This window comes from Crinia signifera, unplaced genomic scaffold, assembly GCF_055691185.1.
Source record: "Crinia signifera unplaced genomic scaffold, ASM5569118v1 HAP2_SCAFFOLD_386, whole genome shotgun sequence".
Classification (NCBI taxonomy): Eukaryota; Metazoa; Chordata; class Amphibia; order Anura; family Myobatrachidae; genus Crinia; species Crinia signifera.
The window spans coordinates 25,434-41,854 of record NW_028142279.1 but is presented as its reverse complement, the minus strand read 5'-3'; the positions used below and the strand labels follow the sequence as shown (position 1 = coordinate 41,854).

Below are 16,421 nucleotides of genomic sequence, written 5' to 3'. Positions count from 1 at the left end.
ATAAATGGTACATTATTATATAGATAGGTGGGTGAAGTGCAATACCTGTAAAAAAATATGTGGGTGATCCCTCACTCCTTGTGTAATAGTGCAGCTTGGCCAGCAGGGAGTTGTTATCCTTCGGGACCCACATATTTTTTTCACTGAGTGCATTAACTGTTGATAGACAGAAAGTTAGATAGATGGTTAGGTATATAAATGGGTAGGTGGGTGGTTGGTTAGGTGGATAGATAATTAATCATTAGATAGAAAGATAAGTGGGTGGGAGGGTAGATAAACGGTAAATTATTAGATAGATAGGTGGGTGGGTGAAGTGCAATACCTGTAAAAAAAATATGTGGGTGATTCCTCACTCCTTGTGTAATAGTGCAGCTTGGCCAGCAGGGAGTTGTTATCCTTTGGGACCCACGTATTTTTTTCACTGAGCGCATTAACTGTTGATAGACAGAAAGATAGATAGATGGTTAGGTATATAAATGGGTAGGTGTGTGGTTGGGTAGGTGGATAGATAGTGACTCATTAGATAGACAGATAAGTAGGTGGGAGGGTAGATCAATTGTAAATTATTAGATAGATAGGCAGGTGGGTGAAGTGAAATACCTGTAAAAAAATATTTGGGTGATCCCTCACTCCTTGTGTAATAGTGCAGCTTGGCCAGCAGGGAGTTGTTATCCTCTGGGACCCACATATTTTTTTCACTGAGCGCATTAACTGTAGATAGATAGAAAGATAGATAGATGTTTAGGTATATTAACGGGTAGATGTGTGGTTGGGTAGGTGGATAGATAGTGACTCATTATATAGACAGATAAGTGGGTGGGAGGGTAGATAAATGGTAAATTATTAGATAGGTGGGTGGGTGAAGTGCAATACCTGTAAAAAAAATATGTGGGTGATCCCTCACTCCTTGTGTAATAGTGCAGCTTGGCCAGCAGGGAGTTGTTATCCTTTGGGACCCACATTTTTTTTTTCACTGAGTGTATTAACTGTAGATAGATAGGTAGATAAATGGGTGGGTGAGTGCGTGGGTAGGTAGATAGTGAATCATTAGATAGATAAATGAGTGGGTGGGTAGATAAATGTTAAACTATTAGATAGGTAGGGGGGTGGGGGTGAAGCATAATACCTGTAAAAAAAATATGTGGGTGATCCCTCACTCCTTGTGTAATAGTGCAGCTTGGCCAGCAGGGAGTTATTATCCTTCGGGACCCACATTTTTTTTCACTGAGCACATTAACTGTAGATAGATAGATAGATGGTTAGGTATATAAATGGGTAGGTGTATTGTTGGGTAGGTGGATAGATAGTGACTCATTATATAGACAGATAAGTAGGTGGGAGGGTAGATCAACTGTAAATTATTAGATAGATAGGCAGGTGGGTGAAGTGAAATACCTGTAAAAAAATATTTGGGTGATCCCTCACTCCTTGTGTAATAGTGCAGCTTGGCCAGCAGGGAGTTGTTATCCTTCGGGAACCACATATTTTTTTTACTGAGCGCATTAACTGTTGATAGACAGAAAGATAGATAGATGGTTAGGTATATAAATGGGTAGGTGTGTGGTTGGTTAGGTGGATAGATAATTAATCATTAGATAGACAGATAAGTGGGTGGGAGGGTAGATAAACGGTAAATTATTAGATAGATAGGTGGGTGGGTGAAGTGCAATACCTGTAAAAAAACTATGTGTGTGATCCCTCACTCCTTGTGTAATAGTGCAGCTTGGCCAGCAGGGAGTTGTTATCCTTTGGGACCCACATATTTTTTTCACTGAGCGCATTAACTGTTGATAGACAGAAAGAAAGATAGATAGATGTTTAGGTATATTAACGGGTAGATGTGTGGTTGGGTAGGTGGATAGATAGTGACTCATTAGATAGACAGATAAGTGGGTGGGAGGGTAGATAAACGGTAAATTATTAGATAGATAGGTGGGTGGGTGAAGTGCAATACCTGTAAAAAAAATATGTAGGTGATCCCTCACTCCTTGTGTAATAGTGCAGCTTGGCCAGCAGGGAGTTGTTATCCTTCGGGACCCACATATTTTTTTCACTGAGCACATTAACTGTAGATAGATAGATAGATGGTTAGGTATATAAATGGGTAGGTGTGTGGTTGGGTAGGTGGATAGATAGTGACTCATTAGTTAGACAGATAAGTAGGTGGGAGGGTAGATCAATTGTAAAATATTAGATAGATAGGCAGGTGGGTGAAGTGAAATACCTGTAAAAAAATATTTGGGTTATCCCTCACTCCTTGTGTAATAGTGCAGCTTGGCCAGCAGGGAGTTGTTATCCTTCGGGACCCACATATTTTTTTCACTGAGCGCATTAACTGTAGATAGATAGATGGTTAGGTATATACATGGGTAGGTGTGTGGTTGGGTAGGTGGATAGATAGTGACTCATTAGATAGACAGATAAGTGGGTGGGAGGGTAGATAAATTGTAAATTATTAGATAGATCGGCAGGTGGGTGAAGTGAAATACCTGTAAAAAAATATTTGGGTGATCCCTCACTCCTTGTGTAATAGTGCAGCTTGGCCAGCAGGGAGTTGTTATCCTTTGGGACCCACATATTTTTTTTAACTGAGCGCAATAACTGTTGATAGATAGGTAGATAAATGGGTGGGTGCGTGGGTAGGTAGATAATGAATCATTAGATAGATAAATAAGTGGGTGGGTAGATAAATGTTAAACTATTAGATAGGTAGGCGGGTGGGGGTGAAGCGCAATACCTGTAAAAAAATATGTGGGTGATCCCTCACTCCTTGTGTAATAGTGCAGCTTGGCCAGCAGGGAGTTGTTATCCTTTGGGACCCACATATTTTTTTCACTGAGCGCATTAACTGTTGATAGACAGAAAGATAGATAGATGGTTAGGTATATAAATGGGTAGGTGTATGGTTGGGTAGGTGGATAGATAGTGACTCATTAGATAGACAGATAAGTGGGTGGGAGGGTAGATAAATTGTAAATTATTAGATAGATAGGCAGGTGGGTGAAGTGAAATACCTGTAAAAAAATATGTGGGTGATCCCTCACTCCTTGTGTAATAGTGCAGCTTGGCCAGCAGGGAGTTGTTATCCTTTGGGACCCACATATTTTTTTCACTGAGCGCATTAACTGTGGATAGATAGAAAGATAGATAGATGTTTAGGTATATTAACGGGTAGATGTTTGGTTGGGTTGGTGGATAGATAGTGACTCATTAGATAGACAGATAAGTGGGTGGGAGGGTAGATAAATGATAAATTATTAGATAGATAGGTGGGTGAAGTGCAATACATGTAAAAAAATATGTGGGTGATCCCTCACTCCTTGTGTAATAGTGCAGCTTGGCCAGCAGGGAGTTGTTATCCTTTGGGACCCACATTTTTTTTTTCACTGAGTGTATTAACTGTAGATAGATAGGTAGATAAATGGGTGGGTGAGTGCGTGGGTAGGTAGATAGTGAATCATTAGATAGATAAATGAGTGGGTGGGTAGATAAATGTTAAACTATTAGATAGGTAGGGGGGTGGGGGTGAAGCATAATACCTGTAAAAAAAATATGTGGGTGATCCCTCACTCCTTGTGTAATAGTGCAGCTTGGCCAGCAGGGAGTTATTATCCTTCGGGACCCACATTTTTTTTCACTGAGCACATTAACTGTAGATAGATAGATAGATGGTTAGGTATATAAATGGGTAGGTGTATTGTTGGGTAGGTGGATAGATAGTGACTCATTATATAGACAGATAAGTAGGTGGGAGGGTAGATCAACTGTAAATTATTAGATAGATAGGCAGGTGGGTGAAGTGAAATACCTGTAAAAAAATATTTGGGTGATCCCTCACTCCTTGTGTAATAGTGCAGCTTGGCCAGCAGGGAGTTGTTATCCTTCGGGAACCACATATTTTTTTTACTGAGCGCATTAACTGTTGATAGACAGAAAGATAGATAGATGGTTAGGTATATAAATGGGTAGGTGTGTGGTTGGTTAGGTGGATAGATAATTAATCATTAGATAGACAGATAAGTGGGTGGGAGGGTAGATAAACGGTAAATTATTAGATAGATAGGTGGGTGGGTGAAGTGCAATACCTGTAAAAAAACTATGTGTGTGATCCCTCACTCCTTGTGTAATAGTGCAGCTTGGCCAGCAGGGAGTTGTTATCCTTTGGGACCCACATATTTTTTTCACTGAGCGCATTAACTGTTGATAGACAGAAAGAAAGATAGATAGATGTTTAGGTATATTAACGGGTAGATGTGTGGTTGGGTAGGTGGATAGATAGTGACTCATTAGATAGACAGATAAGTGGGTGGGAGGGTAGATAAACGGTAAATTATTAGATAGATAGGTGGGTGGGTGAAGTGCAATACCTGTAAAAAAAATATGTAGGTGATCCCTCACTCCTTGTGTAATAGTGCAGCTTGGCCAGCAGGGAGTTGTTATCCTTCGGGACCCACATATTTTTTTCACTGAGCACATTAACTGTAGATAGATAGATAGATGGTTAGGTATATAAATGGGTAGGTGTGTGGTTGGGTAGGTGGATAGATAGTGACTCATTAGTTAGACAGATAAGTAGGTGGGAGGGTAGATCAATTGTAAATTATTAGATAGATAGGCAGGTGGGTGAAGTGAAATACCTGTAAAAAAATATTTGGGTTATCCCTCACTCCTTGTGTAATAGTGCAGCTTGGCCAGCAGGGAGTTGTTATCCTTCGGGACCCACATATTTTTTTCACTGAGCGCATTAACTGTAGATAGATAGATGGTTAGGTATATACATGGGTAGGTGTGTGGTTGGGTAGGTGGATAGATAGTGACTCATTAGATAGACAGATAAGTGGGTGGGAGGGTAGATAAATTGTAAATTATTAGATAGATCGGCAGGTGGGTGAAGTGAAATACCTGTAAAAAAATATTTGGGTGATCCCTCACTCCTTGTGTAATAGTGCAGCTTGGCCAGCAGGGAGTTGTTATCCTTTGGGACCCACATATTTTTTTTAACTGAGCGCAATAACTGTTGATAGATAGGTAGATAAATGGGTGGGTGCGTGGGTAGGTAGATAATGAATCATTAGATAGATAAATAAGTGGGTGGGTAGATAAATGTTAAACTATTAGATAGGTAGGCGGGTGGGGGTGAAGCGCAATACCTGTAAAAAAATATGTGGGTGATCCCTCACTCCTTGTGTAATAGTGCAGCTTGGCCAGCAGGGAGTTGTTATCCTTTGGGACCCACATATTTTTTTCACTGAGCGCATTAACTGTTGATAGACAGAAAGATAGATAGATGGTTAGGTATATAAATGGGTAGGTGTATGGTTGGGTAGGTGGATAGATAGTGACTCATTAGATAGACAGATAAGTGGGTGGGAGGGTAGATAAATTGTAAATTATTAGATAGATAGGCAGGTGGGTGAAGTGAAATACCTGTAAAAAAATATGTGGGTGATCCCTCACTCCTTGTGTAATAGTGCAGCTTGGCCAGCAGGGAGTTGTTATCCTTTGGGACCCACATATTTTTTTCACTGAGCGCATTAACTGTAGATAGATAGAAAGATAGATAGATGTTTAGGTATATTAACGGGTAGATGTTTGGTTGGGTTGGTGGATAGATAGTGACTCATTAGATAGACAGATAAGTGGGTGGGAGGGTAGATAAATGATAAATTATTAGATAGATAGGTGGGTGAAGTGCAATACATGTAAAAAAATATGTGGGTGATCCCTCACTTCTTGTGCAATACCTGTAATTAAATAAATAGAGATACAGATAAACAGGTGGGCAGGCCGATAGATAGTATATCATTAGATAGACATATAGATGAATAGCTGTGTAGGTAGATAGATGATAATTCATTAGATAGATAGATAGATGGTTGGATAGGTACATAGGGGCAGATGTATTAAGTCTTAACAAGAGATAAATGCAAGGATGATAATAAGAGATAAACATCCAGCCAATCACCTGCTAACTGCCATATTACAGGCTGTGTTTGAAAAAAAGTCAGTAAGGAGCTGATTGGCTGGACGTTTATCTCTCTTTATCACCCTTGCATTTATCTCTTGTTAAGGTTTAATACATCTGCCCCAGTGTTAGTCAATTATTGGATAGGTAGATAGATGCTAAATGATCCATTAAATAGACAAATCATAGCTGCATTGATTTGTAAAGTAGAGGCATGTACAAAGAGGTGGGTGATCCCTCCCTCTCACTTTTCTAAAGCCCCATACACGCTACACGAGAAATGAAAAGATATCACTCAGAAGAGCATTTTTCAGCAAACTCTTTTCTTTGAAAAAAAATCTCTTGTGTGTATACTCAATATCAGTAATGATGTGCGCTCCCGCGCATCATTAACGACCTCCGCCTTCACTTGAACATCCAGGTCAACTCTGGCCATATAGCCTATGACCCGCATGTTCAGCAGGTCACTGGGACATCACTGAACGATTTCGGTAACCGATTTCATTCAGTGTGAATAGGGGAACCACTAATATAGTTAACTATATAGATGGGGCCCCTATACTCCCAGTGTGTAAAGGGCTTAAGGGTCATTGTATACTGCGAACATATTATCATGCCTCTTTTCATTTTTTAAGTGAGAATTCTCCATAAAACAGATGATGAGGTCATACCAGCCGACTACTGCGAGGTGACCTGGACTGCAGAATTGTCCTCACGTCAACGAACAAAAACGAAGTCAGGTAATTAATGAAAATTAATTACTGATAATATGTTTTGGTATACATTTGAAATTCACAAATAGGAGTTCTCGCTAGGGACTCTTCTATTATTGTATATTGTGATAACTAAGTGTACAGTTAAATAGAGATAGCTAGAGAGAAATCAAAAGAGTAAAAAATAAACATACCTTCCCCCTTCACTGTCCACTAGGGCAGCTTGGCGGACATGGAGGTGAAGGAAGGGAACTCAGTAACACACTTTTTATTTCAGTCAGTGCCCTACCTCCCACAAAAAATATGTGGGTGATCCCTCACTCCTTGTATAATAGGGCATCTTGACCAACAGGAAGGGTGGGATCCTTAGGTGGGTAGGTAGGTATTTTGTAAATCATTAGATAAATGGGTGGGTAGATAAATGTTAAACTCTTAGATAGGTGGGTGGGGGGAAGCGCAATACCTGTAAAAACATATGTGGGGTGATCCCTCGCTCCTTGTGTAATAGTGCAGCTTGGCCAGCAGGGAGTTGTTATCCTTCGGGACCCACATATTTTTTTCACTGAGCGCATTAACTGTAGATAGACAGAAAGATAGATAGATGGTTAGGTATATAAATGGGTAGGTGTGTGGTTGGGTATGTGGATAGATAGTGAATCATTAGATAGACAGATAAGTGGGAGGGAGGGTAGATAAATGGTAAATTATGAGATAGATAGGTGGGTGGGTGAAGTGCAATACCTGTAAAAAAAATATGTGGGTGATCCCTCACTCCTTGTGTAATAGTGCAGCTTGGCCAGCAGGGAGTTGTTATCCTTTGGGACCCACATTTTTTTTTCACTGAGCGCATTAACTGTAGATAGACAGAAAGATAGATAGATGGTTAGGTATATAAATGGGTAGGTGTGTGGTTGGGTATGTGGATAGATAGTGAATCATTAGATAGACAGATAAGTGGGAGGGAGGGTAGATAAATGGTAAATTATGAGATAGGTGGGTGGGTGAAGTGCAATACCTGTAAAAAAAATATGTGGGTGATCCCTCACTCCTTGTGTAATAGTGCAGCTTGGCCAGCAGGGAGTTGTTATCCTTTGGGACCCACATATTATTTTCACTGAGCGCATTAACTATAGATAGACAGAAAGATAGATAGATGGTTAGGTATATAAATGGGTAGGTGGGTGGTTGGTTAGGTGGATAGATAATTAATCATTAGATAGACAGATAAGTGGGTGGGAGGGTAGATAAACGGTAAATTATTAGATAGGTGGGTGGGTGAAGTGCAATACCTGTAAAAAAAATATGTAGGTGATCCCTCACTCCTTGTGTAATAGTGCAGCTTGGCCAGCAGGGAGTTGTTATCCTTCGGGACCCACATTTTTTTTCACTGAGCACATTAACTGTAGATAGATAGATAGATGGTTAGGTATATAAATGGGTAGGTGTATTGTTGGGTAGGTGGATAGATAGTGACTCATTAGATAGACAGATAAGTAGGTGGGAGGGTAGATCAACTGTAAATTATTAGATAGATAGGCAGGTGGGTGAAGTGAAATACCTGTAAAAAAATATTTGGGTGATCCCTCACTCCTTGTGTAATAGTGCAGCTTGGCCAGCAGGGAGTTGTTATCCTTCGGGAACCACATATTTTTTTCACTAAGCGCATTAACTGTTGATAGACAGAAAGATAGATAGATGGTTAGGTATATAAATGGGTAGGTGTGTGGTTGGTTAGGTGGATAGATAATTAATCATTAGATAGACAGATAAGTGGGTGGGAGGGTAGATAAACGGTAAATTATTAGATAGATAGGTGGGTGGGTGAAGTGCAATACCTGTAAAAAAAATATGTAGGTGATCCCTCACTCCTTGTGTAATAGTGCAGCTTGGCCAGCAGGGAGTTGTTATCCTTCGGGACCCACATTTGTTTTCACTGAGCACATTAACTGTAGATAGATAGATAGATGGTTAGGTATATAAATGGGTAGGTGTGTGGTTGGGTAGGTGGATAGATAGTGACTCATTAGTTAGACAGATAAGTAGGTGGGAGGGTAGATCAATTGTAAATTATTAGATAGATAGGCAGGTGGGTGAAGTGAAATACCTGTAAAAAAATATTTGGGTGATCCCTCACTCCTTGTGTAATAGTGCAGCTTGGCCAGCAGGGAGTTGTTATCCTTCGGGACCCACATATTTTTTTCACTGAGCGCATTAACTGTAGATAGATAGATGGTTAGGTATATACATGGGTAGGTGTGTGGTTGGGTAGGTGGATAGATAGTGAATCATTAGATAGACAGATAAGTGGGAGGGAGGGTAGATAAATGGTAAATTATGAGATAGGTGGGTGGGTGAAGTGCAATACCTGTAAAAAAAATATGTGGGTGATCCCTCACTCCTTGTGTAATAGTGCAGCTTGGCCAGCAGGGAGTTGTTATCCTTTGGGACCCACATATTATTTTCACTGAGCGCATTAACTATAGATAGACAGAAAGATAGATAGATGGTTAGGTATATAAATGGGTAGGTGGGTGGTTGGTTAGGTGGATAGATAATTAATCATTAGATAGACAGATAAGTGGGTGGGAGGGTAGATAAACGGTAAATTATTAGATAGGTGGGTGGGTGAAGTGCAATACCTGTAAAAAAAATATGTAGGTGATCCCTCACTCCTTGTGTAATAGTGCAGCTTGGCCAGCAGGGAGTTGTTATCCTTCGGGACCCACATTTTTTTTCACTGAGCACATTAACTGTAGATAGATAGATAGATGGTTAGGTATATAAATGGGTAGGTGTATTGTTGGGTAGGTGGATAGATAGTGACTCATTAGATAGACAGATAAGTAGGTGGGAGGGTAGATCAACTGTAAATTATTAGATAGATAGGCAGGTGGGTGAAGTGAAATACCTGTAAAAAAATATTTGGGTGATCCCTCACTCCTTGTGTAATAGTGCAGCTTGGCCAGCAGGGAGTTGTTATCCTTCGGGAACCACATATTTTTTTCACTAAGCGCATTAACTGTTGATAGACAGAAAGATAGATAGATGGTTAGGTATATAAATGGGTAGGTGTGTGGTTGGGTAGGTGGATAGATAGTGAATCATAAGATAGACAGATAAGTGGGCGGGAGGGTAGATAAATGTTAAACTCTTAGATAGGTGGGTGGGGGGAAGCGCAATACCTGTAAAAACATATGTGGGGTGATCCCTCGCTCCTTGTGTAATAGTGCAGCTTGGCCTGCAGGGAGTTGTTATCCTTCGGGACCCACATATTTTTTTCACTGAGCGCATTAACTGTAGATAGACAGAAAGATAGATAGATGGTTAGGTATATAAATGGGTAGGTGTGTGGTTGGGTAGGTGGATAGATAGTGACTCATTAGATAGACAGATAAGTGGGTGGGAGGGTAGATAAATGGTAAATTATTAGATAGGTGGGTGGGTGAAGTGCAATACCTGTAAAAAAAATATGTGGGTGATCCCTCACTCCTTGTGTAATAGTGCAGCTTGGCCAGCAGGGAGTTGTTATCCTTTGGGACCCACATTTTTTTTTTCACTGAGTGTATTAACTGTAGATAGATAGGTAGATAAATGGGTGGGTGAGTGCGCGGGTAGGTAGATAGTGAATCATTAGATAGATAAATGAGTGGGTGGGTAGATAAATGTTAAACTATTAGATAGGTAGGGGGGTGGGGGTGAAGCACAATACCTGTAAAAAAAAAATATGTGGGTGATCCCTCACTCCTTGTGTAATAGTGCAGCTTGGCCAGCAGGGAGTTGTTATCCTTCGGGACCCACATTTTTTTTCACTGAGCACATTAACTGTAGATAGATAGATAGATAGATAGATGGTTAGGTATATAAATGGGTAGGTGTATTGTTGGGTAGGTGGATAGATAGTGACTCATTAGATAGACAGATAAGTAGGTGGGAGGGTAGATCAACTGTAAATTATTAGATAGATAGGCAGGTGGGTGAAGTGAAATACCTGTAAAAAAATATTTGGGTGATCCCTCACTCCTTGTGTAATAGTGCAGCTTGGCCAGCAGGGAGTTGTTATCCTTCGGGACCCACATATTTTTTTCACTGAGTGCATTAACTGTTGATAGACAGAAAGTTAGATAGATGGTTAGGTATATAAATGGGTAGGTGGGTGGTTGGTTAGGTGGATAGATAATTAATCATTAGATAGAAAGATAAGTGGGTGGGAGGGTAGATAAACGGTAAATTATTAGATAGATAGGTGGGTGGGTGAAGTGCAATACCTGTAAAAAAAATATGTGGGTGATCCCTCACTCCTTGTGTAATAGTGCAGCTTGGCCAGCAGGGAGTTGTTATCCTTTGGGACCCACGTATTTTTTTCACTGAGCGCATTAACTGTTGATAGACAGAAAGATAGATAGATGGTTAGGTATATAAATGGGTAGGTGTGTGGTTGGGTAGGTGGATAGATAGTGACTCATTAGATAGACAGATAAGTAGGTGGGAGGGTAGATCAATTGTAAATTATTAGATAGATAGGCAGGTGGGTGAAGTGAAATACCTGTAAAAAAATATTTGGGTGATCCCTCACTCCTTGTGTAATAGTGCAGCTTGGCCAGCAGGGAGTTGTTATCCTCTGGGACCCACATATTTTTTTCACTGAGCGCATTAACTGTAGATAGATAGAAAGATAGATAGATGTTTAGGTATATTAACGGGTAGATGTGTGGTTGGGTAGGTGGATAGATAGTGACTCATTAGATAGACAGATAAGTGGGTGGGAGGGTAGATAAATGGTAAATTATTAGATAGGTGGGTGGGTGAAGTGCAATACCTGTAAAAAAAATATGTGGGTGATCCCTCACTCCTTGTGTAATAGTGCAGCTTGGCCAGCAGGGAGTTGTTATCCTTTGGGACCCACATTTTTTTTTCACTGAGTGTATTAACTGTAGATAGATAGGTAGATAAATGGGTGGGTGAGTGCGTGGGTAGGTAGATAGTGAATCATTAGATAGATAAATGAGTGGGTGGGTAGATAAATGTTAAACTATTAGATAGGTAGGGGGGTGGGGGTGAAGCACAATACCTGTAAAAAAAAATATGTGGGTGATCCCTCACTCCTTGTGTAATAGTGCAGCTTGGCCAGCAGGGAGTTGTTATCCTTCGGGACCCACATTTTTTTTCACTGAGCACATTAACTGTAGATAGATAGATAGATAGATGGTTAGGTATATAAATGGGTAGGTGTATTGTTGGGTAGGTGGATAGATAGTGACTCATTAGATAGACAGATAAGTAGGTGGGAGGGTAGATCAACTGTAAATTATTAGATAGATAGGCAGGTGGGTGAAGTGAAATACCTGTAAAAAAATATTTGGGTGATCCCTCACTCCTTGTGTAATAGTGCAGCTTGGCCAGCAGGGAGTTGTTATCCTTCGGGACCCACATATTTTTTTCACTGAGTGCATTAACTGTTGATAGACAGAAAGTTAGATAGATGGTTAGGTATATAAATGGGTAGGTGGGTGGTTGGTTAGGTGGATAGATAATTAATCATTAGATAGAAAGATAAGTGGGTGGGAGGGTAGATAAACGGTAAATTATTAGATAGATAGGTGGGTGGGTGAAGTGCAATACCTGTAAAAAAAATATGTGGGTGATCCCTCACTCCTTGTGTAATAGTGCAGCTTGGCCAGCAGGGAGTTGTTATCCTTTGGGACCCACGTATTTTTTTCACTGAGCGCATTAACTGTTGATAGACAGAAAGATAGATAGATGGTTAGGTATATAAATGGGTAGGTGTGTGGTTGGGTAGGTGGATAGATAGTGACTCATTAGATAGACAGATAAGTAGGTGGGAGGGTAGATCAATTGTAAATTATTAGATAGATAGGCAGGTGGGTGAAGTGAAATACCTGTAAAAAAATATTTGGGTGATCCCTCACTCCTTGTGTAATAGTGCAGCTTGGCCAGCAGGGAGTTGTTATCCTCTGGGACCCACATATTTTTTTCACTGAGCGCATTAACTGTAGATAGATAGAAAGATAGATAGATAGATGTTTAGGTATATTAACGGGTAGATGTGTGGTTGGGTAGGTGGATAGATAGTGACTCATTAGATAGACAGATAAGTGGGTGGGAGGGTAGATAAATGGTAAATTATTAGATAGGTGGGTGGGTGAAGTGCAATACCTGTAAAAAAAATATGTGGGTGATCCCTCACTCCTTGTGTAATAGTGCAGCTTGGCCAGCAGGGAGTTGTTATCCTTTGGGACCCACATTTTTTTTTTCACTGAGTGTATTAACTGTAGATAGATAGGTAGATAAATGGGTGGGTGAGTGCGTGGGTAGGTAGATAGTGAATCATTAGATAGATAAATGAGTGGGTGGGTAGATAAATGTTAAACTATTAGATAGGTAGGGGGGTGGGGGTGAAGCACAATACCTGTAAAAAAATATTTGGGTGATCCCTCACTCCTTGTGTAATAGTGCAGCTTGGCCAGCAGGGAGTTGTTATCCTTTGGGACCCACATATTTTTTTCACTGAGCGCATTAACTGTTGATAGACAGAAAGATAGATAGATGTTTAGGTATATTAACGGGTAGATGTGTGGTTGGGTAGTTGGATAGATAGTGACTCATTAGATAGACAGATAAGTGGGTGGGAGGGTAGATAAACGGTAAATTATTAGATAGATAGGTGGGTGGGTGAAGTGCAATACCTGTAAAAACATATGTGGGGTGATCCCTCACTCCTTGTGTAATAGTGCAGCTTGGCCAGCAGGGAGTTGTTATCCTTCGGGACCCACATATTTTTTTCACTGAGCGCATTAACTGTAGATAGACAGAAAGATAGATAGATGGTTAGGTATATAAATGGGTAGGTGTGTGGTTGGGTATGTGGATAGATAGTGAATCATTAGATAGACAGATAAGTGGGAGGGAGGGTAGATAAATGGTAAATTATGAGATAGATAGGTGGGTGGGTGAAATGCAATACCTGTAAAAAAAATATGTGGGTGATCCCTCACTCCTTGTGTAATAGTGCAGCTTGGCCAGCAGGGAGTTGTTATCCTTTGGGACCCACATTTTTTTTTCACTGAGCGCATTAACTGTAGATAGACAGAAAGATAGATAGATGGTTAGGTATATAAATGGGTAGGTGTGTGGTTGGGTATGTGGATAGATAGTGAATCATTAGATAGACAGATAAGAGGGAGGGAGGGTAGATAAATGGTAAATTATGAGATAGATAGGTGGGTGGGTGAAGTGCAATACCTGTAAAAAAAATATGTGGGTGATCCCTCACTCCTTGTGTAATAGTGCAGCTTGGCCAGCAGGGAGTTGTTATCCTTTGGGACCCACATTTTTTTTTCACTGAGTGTATTAACTGTAGATAGATAGGTAGATAAATGGGTGGGTGATTGCGTGGGTAGGTAGATAGTGAATCATTAGATAGATAAATGAGTGGGTGGGTAGATAAATGTTAAACTATTAGATAGGTAGGGGGGTGGGGGTGAAGCACAATACCTGTAAAAAAAATATGTGGGTGATCCCTCACTCCTTGTGTAATAGTGCAGCTTGGCCAGCAGGGAGTTGTTATCCTTTGGGACCCACAGATTATTTTCACTGAGCGCATTAGCTATAGATAGATAGATAGAAAGATAGATTGTTAGGTATATAAATGGGTAGGTGTGTGGTTGGGTAGGTGGATAGATAGTGAATCATAATATAGACAGATAAGTGGGCGGGAGGGTAGATAAATGATAAATTATTAGATAGGTGGGTGGGTGAAGTGCAATACCTGTAAAAAAAATATGTAGGTGATCCCTCACTCCTTGTGTAATAGTGCAGCTTGGCCAGCAGGGAGTTGTTATCCTTCCGGACCCACATTTTTTTTCACTGAGCACATTAACTGTAGATAGATAGATAGATGGTTAGGTATATAAATGGGTTTGTGTATTGTTGGGTAGGTGGATAGATAGTGACTCATTAGATAGACAGATAAGTAGGTGGGAGGGTAGATCAACTGTAAATTATTAGATAGATAGGCAGGTGGGTGAAGTGAAATACCTGTAAAAAAATATTTGGGTGATCCCTCACTCCTTGTGTAATAGTGCAGCTTGGCCAGCAGGGAGTTGTTATCCTTCGGGAACCACATATTTTTTTCACTGAGCGCATTAACTGTTGATAGACAGAAAGATAGATAGATGGTTAGGTATATAAATGGGTAGGTGTGTGGTTGGTTAGGTGGATAGATAATTAATCATTAGATAGACAGATAAGTGGGTGGGAGGGTAGATAAACGGTAAATTATTAGATAGATAGGTAGGTGGGTGAAGTGCAATACCTGTAAAAAAAATATGTGTGTGATCCCTCACTCCTTGTGTAATAGTGCAGCTTGGCCAGCAGGGAGTTGTTATCCTCTGGGACTCACATATTTTTTTCACTGAGCGCATTAACTGTAGATAGATAGAAAGATAGATAGATGTTTAGGTATATTAACGGGTAGATGTGTGGTTGGGTAGGTGGATAGATAGTGACTCATTAGATAGACAGATAAGTGGGTGGGAGGGTAGATAATTTTTAAATTATTAGATAGATAGGTGGGTGGGTGAAGTGCAATACCTGTAAAAAAAATATGTGTTTGATCCCTCACTCCTTGTGTAATAGTGCAGCTTGGCCAGCAGGGAGTTGTTATCCTTCAGGACCCACATATTTTTTTCACTGAGCGCATTAACTGTAGATAGATAGATAGATAGATGGTTAGGTATATACATGGGTAGGTGTGTGGTTGGGTAGGTGGATAGTGACTCATTAGATAGACAGATAAGTGGGTGAGAGGGTAGATAAATTGTAAATTATTAGATAGATCGGCAGGTGGGTGAAGTGAAATACCTGTAAAAAAATATTTGGGTGATCCCTCACTCCTTGTGTAATAGTGCAGCTTGGCCAGCAGGGAGTTGTAATCCTTTGGGACCCACATATTTTTTTAACTGAGCGCAATAACTGTTGATAGATAGGTAGATAAATGGGTGGGTGCGTGGGTAGGTAGATAGTGAATCATTAGATAGATAAATAAGTGGGTGGGTAGATAAATGTTAAACTATTAGATAGGTAGGCTGGTGGGGGTGAAGCGCAATACCTGTAAAAAAATATGTGGGTGATCCCTCACTCCTTGTGTAATAGTGCAGCTTGGCCAGCAGGGAGTTGTTATCCTTTGGGACCCACATATTTTTTTCACTGAGCGCATTAACTGTTGATAGACAGAAAGATAGATAGATGTTTAGGTATATTAACGGGTAGATGTGTGGTTGGGTAGGTGGATAGATAGTGACTCATTAGATAGACAGATAAGTGGGTGGGAGGGTAGATAAACGGTAAATTATTAGATAGATAGGTGGATGGGTGAAGTGCAATACCTGTAAAAAAAATATGTGGGTGATCCCTCACTCCTTGTGTAATAGTGCAGCTTGGCCAGCAGGGAGTTGTTATCCTTTGGGACCCACATTTTTTTTTCACTGAGCGCATTAACTGTAGATAGACAGAAAGATAGATAGATGGTTAGGTATATAAATGGGTAGGTGTGTGGTTGGGTATGTGGATAGATAGTGAATCATTAGATAGACAGATAAGTGGGAGGGAGGGTAGATAAATGGTAAATTATGAGATAGATAGGTGGGTGGGTGAAGTGCAATACCTGTAAAAAAAATATGTGGGTGATCCCTCACTCCTTGTGTAATAGTGCAGCTTGGCCAGCA

General features: G+C 40.3%; 1 long non-coding RNA gene across 1 annotated transcript in view; it reads left to right on the top strand.

Moving 5' to 3' along the window:
* LOC146055227 (uncharacterized) overlaps positions 1-6,769 on the top strand; it is a 45,836-nt gene extending 39,067 nt beyond the window's left edge. The window contains exon 3 of the long non-coding RNA XR_014468535.1: positions 6,601-6,769. This is a non-coding gene — a long non-coding RNA (uncharacterized LOC146055227). The remainder of the gene's footprint in view (positions 1-6,600) is intronic.
* Positions 6,770-16,421: the final 9,652 nt, after the last annotated feature.